Source organism: Budorcas taxicolor, chromosome 2 (genome assembly GCF_023091745.1).
Source record: "Budorcas taxicolor isolate Tak-1 chromosome 2, Takin1.1, whole genome shotgun sequence".
Taxonomy (NCBI): Eukaryota; Metazoa; Chordata; class Mammalia; order Artiodactyla; family Bovidae; genus Budorcas; species Budorcas taxicolor.
This window is the reverse complement of record NC_068911.1, coordinates 127,419,554-127,434,450: the sequence shown is the minus strand read 5'-3', so window position 1 is coordinate 127,434,450 and position 14,897 is coordinate 127,419,554. Positions and strand designations below refer to the sequence as shown.

General features: G+C 38.8%; 1 pseudogene; it reads left to right on the top strand.

The window, feature by feature from the left end:
* Positions 1–4,455, top strand: part of LOC128060859 (3-ketoacyl-CoA thiolase, mitochondrial-like) — a 147,817-nt pseudogene extending 143,362 nt beyond the window's left edge.
* Positions 4,456–14,897: the final 10,442 nt, after the last annotated feature.

The following is a 14,897-nucleotide window of genomic DNA, read 5'->3' as shown; positions in this document are numbered from 1 at the left end:
TATGAATGAAACAATGAGCACTTCCTTTAAAAACAACATGCTGATAAAATCTTGTGTGCTGTAAGGGGGGCAGTTTGGGAGAGCTAACTTTCTCTGAAATGGGAGGAGTGGAAACTGTAGCTTCTCCTGGCCACGTAGTTTACAAGTATGGTGACATCAGCAGAGCTGTAGGTTTTGAAGCCAGTGCTTGATCTTTGAAAAGTCCATGGATAGGAGTGACCTTTGATTAATTGATGTAGTAGCTTAAACAATATTCTAGGTCTTGATTTCTCTCTGATCTTATCTTAACTTCGTTTCCAGTGAGTAGGAACAATTACCCTCAGACTCTCTTTATGGTAGCAAGATGGCAATAGCTCCTAAATTTCTAGTTCAGAAGAAAAAAAGAACTAGGTCTTATAATACTTCCAAATTTTCTGATACTCATTCAATAAACAGGTCTGGACACTCATCATTCAATATGTTGTTTGATTCCACTTATGCATGCTACTCTTCTGAAAGAATCCAGGGGCAAATTCCCACGGAGACTTTAAAACTGACTTCAAATAACATCTAGAAGGAGAATGGATATAAAGTAGCAAATAAAAGTATCTGTGACTCTGAGACCCTGGAAGGTACTATATACTCTAGATATTCTATAATTATGTTTTACTGTTTTCTCCAATAGATAAGGCTGACTGTATAGGTATGCTCCCCAAAATCTGCTTACAAAAGCACTTTTAATCTTTCTGAAAACAGGTCAAAATTTCAAAACAGCTTAATTCAAGATCTAAAACCAGCCTTATCATATTCATCAGATTTAACAACCAGCTTCCCATAATACCTTCACAGTATTTCCAGACCTCATTTTTGATTTAAAATAACAGTGCAAACAATGCCCATTTGGGAAAAAAAAAAAAAGAGTATTGTGGCTTTTCTACAAACTATTTGACCTTTCTTTAAAAAATTTTGGCATATTTTATCATCTATTAAATAAATATTACATACTGAGATGAGACTCTGTTAAAAGATTGAAAGTGAAGTGAAAATATTGCTCAGTCATGTCCAGCTCTTTGTGACCCCGTCGACTGTAGCCTGCCAGGCTCCTCTGACTGTTGAATTCTCCAGGAAAGCATACTGGAGTGGGTAACCATTCCCTTCTTCAGGGAATTTCCCCTACCCAGTGATCAAACTCATGTCTCTTGCATCTCCTGCATTGACAAGCAGATTCTTTACTATTTGACCACCAAGGAAGCCTGTTAAAAGATTAAATAGGGGTAATTAGTTGGAAAAGAGGGGAAAGAAAAATACAAAATTATAAAGTAATCTTATTTTACCCAAGAATGCCAAACACTAAATTTAAAAACTGTAAAAAAAATTTATTACCTATAATGTTTTTGCTCTTCTGGAGAGAGATTCAGCTGAGAATGATAACCTCAGGAGGGTGGTCTATTGACCCCTAAGTCAAGGCCTGACTTCAAGTTAGAGAAAACAGTACAGAATAAGCAAAGTTTGCCAGGTAACAATGGGAGAACGCTACTAGTTTTCCTTCCATGGCTTCCTTTTTATGTACTTTTAAAAATCTTTGGAGAAACATTTTACAGTTCTGCTCCCTGTAAAAGTGATGTTTGAATATATTCTACAAAAGTTGCAAAGCTGATAACTCATAAAATATTCCTGAGGTTGGCAAGTTTCACAAGATGAAAGGTTCACACAGCTCTAACAAGTAACTAAAAAGGAGACTGGAGTAGTGTGCACCAGCACAGCAGTTTAAAGTCTCAAGCTGGATGCCAGACTGCAGTTTGCATCTTTATCGTGATGCCAAGAAGATAAATAACGTACCCAATATGCTTATCCATTGTCGGTGTGTTTAAACATAATTGACCTTACTACAAAATAATTAAAATATGGATTAAAACATCCGTTTTTTTCTCCTATTTTTCTCAGAAGATGAAAATTCTACAATGAAAAAGATTTTCACATTTATATTTAGCTCATTTTGCTTTAGCTTGAAAAACAGGTCTCTAGTTTCTGCCAGCGCTTGTAACCAAGGAGAATGATTACCACATGCAGGTGTCACTGATTGGTTGAAGTCGAAAGCTGCACAGATTGGCTTGGAGGCCTGAACTGATCTCTCTATCCTCTAATCTCCATTTACTTCTGCCAAATGCCATTAGAAAGCAGTCAGATCCGTTTTGACTGACAGCATAGCTAACTAGTATGATTGGTGTTTGTGGGGGAAATATATCTACCTTATATACATATAAATTAGATGACTAGTAAAAGACTAGTTATAAACATATTTTATCCATCTTCCGTTGGCCTGATGTTGAGAATTCTGCTTTCTATTCTTAATTTGCCAAACTACTTTGCAGTAGTATCTGAGATAAGGAAAGAAGATATATATAAACAAATGACAGCAACCACAGAAACCCTCTTATCTAATGAATAGACATTAAGATTTATGACATAAGGCTGTAAAATACTTTCAAATAATTATAAGGCATTGCAGATAATATATAAAAGTTTTATTAACTGGACTGTATCTTCATTTATAGAACAAATAGAAGCTCTCTTATTATGTCTTCACATAAATAATCTTTGAGACTAATTGAAGGTTTCAGTTCCCTTTTGAAGATGTACTGACTGAATAACTGTGGCTATTAAATGTCTCCCTCTTTTGTTCCTCACCAGCTGCACTACTTAGTTCATCTAATAAAACCATTCTTAGATGTTGTGGACAAGGCCTTAGGATGTCTTTTATGTAAAATTTGGAACACAAATCAGTAAACTAAGTTTGAAGGAAGGCTTTGTCCTTACCTCATAACGTGTCTGTATATGTTTTAATTTGAAATAAGATTTTAAGATATGTGTACACTTTTTATTTGTTTATGGTTCCTACTTTAACCTACTTTTTCAATTAACTTACCAGATAACTGTTCAAGTCATGTAATATAAGATGGTTCTAAAACTACATAATATAGAAATATTATGAATGCAACATAAAACATAGAACTTTTCACACATAATATAGTGATGACACTGAAAATGTTTTATCTGAGAATATTTTAAGCCTATATCTTCATTTCTTCTAATTCAGAATTCTTTAAACTTAGAAACTAAATATAAAGAAAATTTCAAATGCAAATACTAAGAGTATAGGGGAGATTAACCTTATATTTGCCAAGTTTTTACAGGCAGATTAAAACTTCTACCTAAACTGCCCATTGCATCAAATGATATTATTCTCTCCAGAATTTGATTAACAAAAATTCTACTATTAAAAATGAATTCCATTGTTTTGTAAGACTTTCTTTCACAAATGAAGACTAATCAGAACTTCAGGTTGGTGAACAAATGAAAGTACTGGGACAGGTCATGTGCCCAGAGGGAATGGAAGTTCCATACCCGCCTCCCCAACCTTCTCCTGTGCTTTCTTCTTTTTGTCTGGTCTTGAGCTGTATTCTTTAAAATAGCCTAGGAAATAGTTTTTCAGATGCTGCATACTTGGCAAGGCATGTCAGTTTGATGTGGATGTCCCCAAAGAGACCTCAGCTCTCACTGCTAATAGGCTCTGTGGCTCTGGTTTCCAGTTCATTGTGTATGGATGTCAGGAAACGTGTGTAAAAATAGCTGAAGTTGTCTTATGTGGAGGGGCCAAAAGCATGGCTCCCTACTGTGTCAGAAGTGTATGTATTATAACCAAGTTGGGATCAGATTTCAAGCTGGAAATTTCTTTGTGAGCAGCATTAACAGGGCTACATGTCCAAGTCCCCATAGGAATTGCTGCAGAGAATCTTGCTGCAAAACATAAAATAAGCAGAGAAGAATTTAAAAAACACCCTGCAGTCACAGCAGAGGTGAAAAGCTGCTAATGATGCTGGCTACTTTAATAATGAGATGATATCAGTTTAGGTAAAGACAAGGACAGGAGCAAGTAATGAGTAATGCCAAGTAATGATCAGGCTTAATACCAATAAGCCTGGTGCAGTTAATTATTTAATTTCCTCAAGTTTTAAGGAAGAAAGGACCATCACTGTAAGGAACATATCAGCAATATCTGATCCTTTCATAGATAGTGAAGATGCTGTCAAAAAGAATAATTTCACACTGGCAAGAACTGTGGGCTATTTTGTATCTAGATGTGATATCTCTGTTGTAGATATTGGTCTTGTCCCTGCCTCCAGTGGGGCACTAAAGAAAAGAAGACCTAGTCTTAAGGACATGGATTTGGTGGAAGTTAATGGAGATTTTGCTCCCCAGTACTTGATAGTTGAAAAGAGCTTGGATTTCAACCTAAATAAAACCAATGTAAAAGGAAGAGTCATTACTTGGAATCAGCCATTGGCAGGATCTGGATCAAGAATTATTGCACACACAGTTCATGAATTAAGATGTGGAGGTGAAGAATATGCAGGGGAATCAGCTTACATTGAAGGTGGCCAGTACATCACACTCAGTATTTGGAACTCAGCCTGAAGAAACCAAGGGGCTCACAATAGGACATAGTTACTTTACTTGGCTTGTTGTTGTTCAGTCACTCAATTGTGTCTGACTGTTTGTGACCCCATGGACTGCAGCACATCAGGCTTCTCTGTCCTTCACTATCTCCCAGAGTGTGCTCAAACTTATGTTCATCTAGTCGATGATGCCATCCAACCATCTCATCCTCTGCTGTCCTCTTCTCCTCTTGTCTTCAATCTTTCCCAGCATCAGAATCTTTTCCAATGAGTCAGCTCTTTCACATTGAGTGACCAAAGTATTGGAGCTTTAGCTTCAGCATCAGTCTTTCCAATGAACATTCAGGATTGATTTCCTTTAGGACTGACTGGTTTGATCTCCTTAAAGTCCAAGGAACTCTCAAAAGTCTTCTCCAGCACCACAGTTTGAAAGCTTCAGTTCCTTGGTGCTCAGCCATCTTTATGGTTGAAGTCTCACATTCATACATGGCTACTGGAAAAACCATAGCTTTGACTATATGGACCTTGATGGCAAACTGATGTCTCTGCTTCTTAATATGCTGTCTAGGTATATCAATGGAGATGGCGATGGCATCCCACTCGAGTGCTCTTGCCTGGAAAATCCCATGGATGGAGGAACCTGGTAGTCTGCAGTCCATGAGGTCACAAAGAGTCGGACACGACTGAGCAACTTCACTTTCAGTTTTCACTTTCATGCATTGGAGAAGGAAATGGCAACCCATTCCAGTATTCTTGCCTGGAGAATCCCAGGGACGGGGAAGCCTGGTGGGCTGCCATCTATGGGGTCACACAGAGTAGGACACGACTGAGGCGACTTAGCAGCAGCAGCAGGTTTATAATAGCTTTAAATTCCAAGAAGCAAGCATCTTTTAGTTTCATGGCTTCAAAAAGCAATTTCATTTAATTACTTGACTAGGCTACATTAAAACAAGGGAACTTCAGAGCAGCTGCTAAAACTCGTTATGCCCTGCCACTGAAACAGTGAGTGAGTGTGATCCAGGGTGACGAGGTAAAGATGTATTCATCATGAGTATGAGCTCAGGCCAGCAATAAATTTTCTCAAATTTGCACCAAATATGTATTTCTGAACTGAATTTTTATATAGAAGGCCCGAAAAGAAATCACATCCTGGACCATAACCACCACACATGCTTTAGATCATATGATTGCAAGGAAATTAAGTAAATGTAGCCTTAATTTCCAAAAACCAAATAGATGAATGAACCCATTAATATATGCCTTTCTGAGGAAATCTTAAATTTTCTTAAGATTTTTTTACATTTTATACTTTACAATGGAATCGTCTATTAACATTCTTTAAGAGAAACGAGTGAGAAAGAACAACTCCTGACATGCAGGATGTGACCTGATACTCTCAACCAGGCCTTGATGTTACTTCAGGCTGGCCTGACACTCACAGCTAGGTCTTTAGGTCTCCTGCTGAAAATAAACTTTTTCACAGAACCTCAAAATAAGATATGACCATTCTGTGATTTTATGAATTAAAAACAAAACTGTTCCTTCAGCATTGCTGATCATAGACAGAGCACTGCCCAACCCAGAACTTCACAAATATAACCCTTCCCCAGTTAACATGAGCAACTGCTCTTTCTTAAATATACAGGGTTAGCCTCACTCTAGTCTATCTTTGCCAGAGATAAGATTTTTCAGATATCCTATCATAGAATTGCTTTCAACTCCTGATAGTATACAATCCAGTGCAATGTCCTGCTTCCTTAAATTATCTCCAAGCAACTCAGCCAAAGCCTAAATTGTATAATTGGCTTCTTTTTAATACCCACCATGATGGTATTAATTTTACATGTCAGCTTGACTAGGCTGGGGGATTCCCAGCTAGCTGGTGAAACATTATTTCTGGATGTGTCTGTGCGGCTGTTTCTGGAAGAGACTGGCATTTGAATTGGTGAACTGAATAAAGCAGATGACCCTTCCCAGTGTGAGAGGGCATTATCCAATCTTTTGAGGGCCCTTAACAGAACAAAAAAGCAGAGGATGCATTTTTTTCTCTTTCTCCTTGAGCTAGGACATCTTCTCTAGTTCTCAGTCATCAAGGCTCCCAGCTTTTCAGATGTTTGTACTTGGACTTACACCACTGACTCTCTGATTCTCCAGCTTACAGATGGTAGATTGCAGGATGTCTTAGCCTCAAAAATTGCATGATCCAGTTGCTACAATAAATATCTCCATTTTTCTCTCCCTCTCTCTCGTTGTCCGTCTGAAAGTAGAGTGTCCCTATGAAAACTTGTGTAAGTTGAAATGGCCTAAAACAAAGAAGTTATTGTTTTCCTAAAAGTGAAAATTCTCTTTGGATTTCTTTTGGTTCGTTAAAACAGGTACTAATGTAGGTCTTTCATAAAACAAAGTGGCATAAAACAAATATTCGAAAGCCAAGGGATACCTTTATATATGGGCATCCCAGGTAGCACTGGCACTTGTGGAAAAGAATCCACCTGCCAATGCAGGAGACATAAGAGATGTGTGTTTGATACCTGGGTTAGGAAGATCCCCTGGAGGAGGGTATGGCAACCCACACCAGTATTCTTGCCTGGAAAATCCCCATAGACAGAGGAACCTGGCAAACTACAGTCCATAGGGTCGCACAGAGTCGGACACAACTGAAGCAACTTAGCATGCATGCACGCACTTGTATATATGTAGTCTTTTGGTTCTGTTTCTCTGGAGCACTCTAATACATCTTCTTACCCAGACACCTCACATTTCTCCATATGACCTTAAATGCTACAAACAAGAATAAACCCATGTGCCGCGAGCCAGCGTGAGGAATTCCACCCGTGACAAGGTCATGCGGCAGAGCTCTGACGGCAAGGCTGATCAGACCTCAGGTTTTCCCCCTGGAATTTCCTGAGCATCCACCCCCCCAAAATAAGAATCTGCCTGCTTTTCTACTCTTCTAATATTCTCTGGAGAAAATCAAATCAAGGCTTTAGTCTTCTGCATTTGAAAGGGATGTTTAGTTAAACCCCTCTGATAGCTCTCTAGCTTGCCTAACAGGTTCCCCCGACTTCTTACAGCTTGTGAATTGCTTACAGCCCCCCAACCGCGAGAGGCACAAAGCTTAAAGCATCTTAAAGATACAGAGACTTTTCTAAAGAGTTAAAAATCATATTGGTAGAGGGTTTTCACTGTTGACTCAATGACTGCTGCCAGGCTTCCATATTCTTTATCTTTTAGGCACCTGGGAGGATGTTAATCAATGTAAATGGGATATGGAAAAAGATATATAGTAGTTTTGATGTGAGCAACACTAGACATTTGAGTTAATTACTTTTCTTTTGTTATAAATCACTGTACTCCTTTTACTTGTTATAAGTTGCTGTATCTTTGCTATGTAAAAATGTAACTTTATTTAGTACTTTCTGAGAGTGATGCCAGACTTTGGGAAGATCAACACAAATAAGTCTTCTGGTTGACAAACCCTTATCAGAAAAAAGGCTATAAAATGTTAATTGGCCCTTTTTGACCAGAAGATGATGTAAATCACCTAAGACTTGTGTTTACAATTAGGTATGCAGAGAGAAAAGCCTGGTTTTGATGAGTCTGGACTGCTAACACTGCATAACTTTGTGTTACCCATTGATCTCTATGTATAATCAAAAATTATAAAAGGCCTTCTGAATAATAGAGGATGGAGACAGTCACTGGACTGGTTTTCCCCTTGTCTCCTTTCTAATTTCTGGCTGAATTCCCATCTGGGGCATGGAGGCTCACCATGTCTACTTACTTGTCCCGGCTTCTAAGATCTACACGAGGGGGAGCCCAAGGCGGGGCACCCCCTGATATTCAACAGGATGTCAGTGGCCTAACGTAGATAGTGCAAGCTCCTTGTCTGGAACTTTATTGGCTTCCCATGTTAACCAAGTTATTTAGCCTTCTTTCTCCACTTAGTTTTCCTATTACACTATTTCTCCCTAATCTAATTTTATATTTCTATATTAATAAATAAATAAGTTCTCCTCACCAATGCTGTCCCCACTTTGAATTTCCTGGATCCACCGGGGCTGGACCCTGGCACCCAGGGCTGTTCCTGGTGGTCTTTGGAACTAAGGCTCTAACACAGAGAACAGAAAATAGATTGCATATGTTTAAAGACTTGAGAATGGGGGATATACTACCTAAATCCTAGAGGAATGCAACACAAGAAGATGTATATAATAGATAATAAATTTTTCTGCTCCCAGATTTTCACATAGCCCCACACTAGAGACTATTGTGACTTATTGATTAAATTATCCAATTCAATAAAAGTATTGTGCATAGGTACAGGAAAGCTGTTTCTGTATGCTCTGTTTAAATTACAATTAAGTTTGCATCTGGAAGTCTCCAAAACACAGTGGAAGCCTCTCAGGGATGGTTATTTGCCTTGTCCTATTTTTTAATTCTTTAGCAACATCACCTTATAGCAACAGCTGTTCAGAGTGATGGGACTAGTATGAATTTTTCTTCTACTGCTGGCAAGTTGGAAAGCTGTAAAATATTTTCAGTTCATTTCAGGTTCAGGTATCCCTAGGAGCAATTGTCTTCATGCAATAGAAGAGAAGGTACTAAGACTGTAAAACAGAGACTGAGAAACTAAATGCAAACTGCTGTTGGTTGGAAACTCCAACTGAGACTTTATTGCCAAACACCAGACATTAGAAGATCAGTAGCTAAATTAGCCAGAGTAAACATCCTAAGGTGAAAAATCAGCGCCAGCTCATTGAACTAATAAGACACACATGGGTTGGCAGTAGGGCTGAGGAAAGACCTAAATAAATGTGGACAAATGCAGTATCTGTTTCTGTATTAAAGGACATGATTTGATAAAAATAAATCAGAAAAATAAATTCATCTGGAAAGATGTAGATGGGAACTTTTGAAAGGTTTATGTTCTTAAATGCAGCCACCTTGGAAGGAAAGTTGTGACAAACCTAGACAGCATATTAAAAAGCAGAGACGTTACTTTGCCAACAAAGGTCCGTCTAGTCAAGGCTGTTTCTTCCAGTGGTCATGTATGGATATGAGGGTGGACTGTGAAGAAAGCTGAGCGGCAAAAAATTGATGCTTTTGAACTGTGGTGTTGGGGAAGACTCTTGAGAGTCCCTTGGACTGTGAGGGGATCCAACCAGTCCATTCTAAAGGAAATCCAGTCCTGGGTGTTCATTGGAAGGACTGATGCTGAAGCTGAAAGTCCAATACTTTGGCCACTTTATGAGAAGAGTTGACTCATTGGAAAAGACTCTGATGCTGGGGGGGATTAGGGGCAGGAGGAGAAGGGAACAACAGAGGATGAGATGGCTGGATGGCATCACCGACTCAATGGACGTGAGTTTGAGTGAACTCCAGGAGTTGTTAGTGGACAGGGAGGCCTGGGGTGGTGCGATTCATGGGGTCGCAGAGTCGGACATGACTGAGAGACTGAACTGAACTGGACTGGCCCAGGTGGCACTAGTGGTAAAGAACCGCCTGCTAATGCAGGATACATAAAATATATGGATTTGATCCTTGGGTCCGGAAGATCTCCTGGAGGAGGGCATGGCAATCCACTTCAGTATTCTTGCCTGGAGAATCCCCATGGACAAAGGAGCCTGGAAGGCTACAGTTCATGGGCTCAAAAAGAGTCAGACAAGACTGAGTGACTAACACTTTTACTTTTATATTAGGATTATATATTATGCATGTAATTTGAGTGCTAATATAAGAACCTCGTGATAATCATTAAAAATAATCTTAATTTAATAGCCATGGATGGAAAGTGTAGATCTTCCATGGGATTTTTATTAAAAATGAGTATTTATTAATATTTATTTCCCTTTATCCTTTTTCCCTTCTCTTCAGTGTACATATTGCCCTAAATTCCCAAACAGTTTTAATATTTTAGTTATTAAAAAATACTGAAAATTGCAAAAACCATATCTTTACACCTGATGACTTTCCCCAAACTTTACTAAGGCTGTAAAAAAGAGATTCAGGAACTAAATACAAACTGCTATTGGTTGGAAACTCCAGCTGAGACTTTAGCCAGCAGTCAGATCAAAATATAGAACTATCAAAATATAAAACTATTACCACAGTTCCCCATCTGGTGATTTTAATATCTATAATCCAATTATGTCTTTTTACAGAATGCCACCCTTGACTGAATCCAAAATGAAAAACTATAATGATAAAAATAATTTTATTATTATTTCTAGTAGTATGTAACTGTTCACTGATCATGCATAAATATAAGGCTTCATTGTTGTTGTTTGGTCACTAAGTCATGTCCAACTCTGACCACATGGAATGCAGCATGCCAGACTTCCCTGCCATCCACTGTCATCTAGAATTTGCTCAAGTTCATGTCCATTGAGTCAGTGATGCTATCTAATCATCTCATCCTCTGCCACCTCCTTCTCCTTTTAGATTCAATCGTTCCCAGCATCAGTCTTTTCAAATGACTCAGCACTTCACATCAGGTTGCCGAAATATTGGAGTTTCAGCTTCAGCATCCGTCCTTCCAATGAATATTCAGGGTTGATTTCCTTTGGTATTGACTGGTTTGATCTCCTTGAAGTCCAAGGGACTCTCAAGAGTCTTCTCCAGCACAATTTGATAAACAAGCTACATTTTCTTGTTGGTTGTGCTGTTCTAGGTCACATCAGTCATGTCCAACTCTTTGCAACCCCGTGGACTGTAGCCAGCCAGTCTCCACTGTCCATGGAATTGTCCAGGCAGGAAAACTGGAGTGGATTGGCGTGCCCTTCTCCATTCCTGTTGAATGTTGTTGTTCAGTTGCTCAGTCACGTTCGACACTTTGTGACCCTATGGACACATGCCAGACTTCCCAGTCCTTCACTATCTCCTGGAGCTTGCTCAATCAGATGTCTATCCATTAAGTCGGTAATGCTATCTAACCATCTCATCCTCTGTCACCCCCTTCTCCTCCTGCCCTCAGTCCTTCCCAGCATCAAGGTCTTTTCTAATAAATCAGCTCTTCTTTTCAGGTGGCCAAAGTATTGGAGCTTCAGCTTCAGCATCAATCCTTTCAATGAATATTCAGGGTTGATTTCCTTTGGGATTGACTGGTTTGATCTCCTTGCAGTTCAAGGGACTCTCAAGAGTCTTCTCCAGCACAATTTGCAAACATCAATTCTTTGGCACTCAGATATTTTTTATGGTCCAGCTCTCACTTCCATACATGACTACTGGGAAAAAAACATAGCTTTGACTATATGGACCTTTGTCAGCAAAGTGATGTCTTTGCTTTTTAATCTGCTGTCTAGGTTTGTTATAGCTTTCCTTCCAAGGAACAAGTGTCTTTTAATTTCAAGGCTGCTATCTAATTTCATCATCCACAGTGATTTTGGAGCCCAAGAAAAGAAATTCTGTCACTGCTTCTACTTTTTCCCCTTCATGTTGCATGTGGAATAGTTTAAATTCATTGCCTATAGTTTTGAATAACAAATAGTTAAACCAGTTTTTTAAAATTTAAAATACAAATGCTTGGAATTTTAGTTATCTTATAAGTTATCTTATCCCCTTTACAGAGAAGACTTTCTGTAATGTGGATGATAAATTGATGAATTAATAAGAATCAAGAAATTTAGAAAATAAGGAATTAATTGACTAGATAAATTATAAAATTCTGAAGCTTTTTACTGTAGCAAAAAGTGAAGGAAAATTATGTCCAAGTAGCTGATTTAATGAGATTCTGGGAGACAGAAGAATTAGTCTCAAGTTCTACCTTAGTAGATAGTGATTATCATTAATGAAAAAAATATAGATGAAGGAATGACTAATGGTATATATGTATACTTCACTGCAGAACAAAATTCTCCTTCATTCTTTCACAACTTATTTATTTTTACTTGTTTATATATATAAACTATCATGACAGTTACACTGCAAAATCCTTCACAATTAAAGTCTCTTACCAGGAAATGTGTTTGAGACCCAAATGTAGACTCTGAGTCATCAAAGTATTCAAGGATTTGTTTCTCACAAAACATGCATATTTAAAGTTGCTTTACCTTTCAACAATTTATATATATTTCAACTCCTAATGAGTCATTTAAATTTTCTCAAATGTGGCTATTTCAACCTTTTTTCTATTGACAATTACATTTATACTATACTGTAATGACTCAGTTGCTTCCTGGATATCTAGAACTCAGTACTTTTAGATAACTTTTATTCTCCTCATCATAATCGCCTGTATTTCATTTTCTTTTATTATCTCTCATTTTCTTCCATTATGCTTCACATATTAGCTTCTTTTTCCTCTACTGTTTCTAGTCATTAGTGGTCATAGAAAGGCACTTTTTAAGATCCCTTGTTATATAATTTCCCTTAAATATTCATTTCATTTGCTATTCAGAACTATTTCTTTCTTTTTGATTAGAATAAATTTCATTGAAGTTCATCTCTATCAAAATTACATAAGCTGGAATGGCATTTGTTTGTCATATATCATATCTCTGTAACCTGGCATAGTTCTTCAGCCTTTGTCTTTCCTGAATTGATTTTTTTTAAAGAAGATCAGTTAGTTTGTTGAATGTTCTTCAATATCTATTTATCTGACGTGAGTTTTTTCATACCAAATTCACTACACACATTTGTGGCAGAATGCTCTGAGTGATTTTCTTACCTTTAGTCTCAATAAATGAAATAATAATTGATTCTGGTTTGTTTCAGTATCGGTGATATTAAATTTGGTCACATGGTTAAGGTAATGTTTATAGGTTTCTTCACTGTAAATTTACTATATTTTACTATGTGGTCAATTTAGAAACTAGTTGAGATAGTTTGAAGCTATTTAAAAATCTTTATACTCATCAAACTTTTAGTCACCAGTATTATCAGCCATTGATGATTTTCTAATTATATATGTATATATTTTATGATATATACAGTTATTATTACATCTTATTATGAATATTAATTATATTATATATTATTATAATCATACATTATATATGCAATATATGATGCTTTGCTGCTAAGTCGCTTCAGTGGTGTCCAGCTCTGTGCAACCCCATAGATGGCAGCCCACCAGGCTCCCTGGTCCCTGGGATTCTCCAGGCAAGAATACTAGAGTGGATTGCCATTTCCTTCTCCAGTGCCTGAAAGTGAAAAAGGAAAGTGAAATCGTTCAGTGGTGTCTGACTCTTAGTGACCCCATGGAATGCAGCCTTCCAGGCTCCTCCACCCATGGGATTTTCCAGGCAAGAGTACTGGAGTGGGGTGCCATTGCCTTTTCCAGATGAAGCCAGCAGGAGGGGCTACTTAGAATGGGACTAGCCTAGGCAGGAGTGGCTTTATGCCTGTTGGGTTAAGACTCAAGGGGTGCAGGAGGAGATATATTGCTGTGTGCATGTGACAGAGGAAAGATTGGGACTGATCGGTTTTCTGGTGGGAGGAAGCTTCTCTAGGAAGCTGGTTCCATGAGTAGGAGAAGAACTGAGTCATTATAAAAATGTGGTCAGCAGATGCTATTGTTTTGGAGGAGTTGGAGACTCTTAGGAGGTCTTTAGAGCTGTAAAAGTGACTTTGTTGAGTCATTCTTGGGGGAGTCAGTATCTTGAAAAAATTGATATGAGGAGGGAAATGTCTGGAACTTGGTCTGGACGGTCAGCGTCTTTGCGAGCTGATGTTTCTCAAGGGTCAATATTTGGGAAGATGAGTGTCTGTGTGTTAATATCTGAGTGGTAAGTGTCTCTGGGGGCATCAGTATTGGGGAGGCAGTGTCTCCGGGTGGGGGGAAATTAGTTTGACTGGTGTCTGGGGTGAGGCAGTGGATCTAGGGGAGACAGAACAGGAACGTGTTCACTTACACAGGCTTCCTGCTGGATCTTGGCAAGCAGGTGCTTGGCAGGCACCAGGAAGTCCAGTGTGTATCTCAGCGCATCCTCCCGATATGTCCTCTCCACCACCTGGAACACCTGGCCCAACAGTGTGGGGGCTGTTGCCTCGAAAGGTGGGCAAAGGGCCGCTAGAGTACTCTGCACACAGTCCTCTACTGGCTCAGGCTCCATGGCTCGGCTTGCGGCCGCGTCCGACGCTGGGGCCGGCGGGCGGGGCCAGGCGCACCACCGCCTCCTTCCCGCGGCTCGCGTCTCGCTGGGTCTGGCTAGGGGGCCGGTGGCTGCTCGGCCTGCTCGGGTCCCACCAGGGAGGGTCGAGACGGCCGATATGATGCTTTATTATAATAGATATACATATATGAGCTAGTTCTTAGAAAGGAGAGCACTTTCTTTGCATTATTTAAGTCAGTATGGTTTTGGTTTCATAAATTATTACTTTATTTAATAAATTAAAACAAATTCTCCATTTATTTACATTCAACTTGTCCATCTGATGTATTTATCTGTCCACAATGATGTTTATCCTCCAGGAACAGAAGTCTGAAATTTTGTAGTTCAGAGAGGTAATAAATTGCAC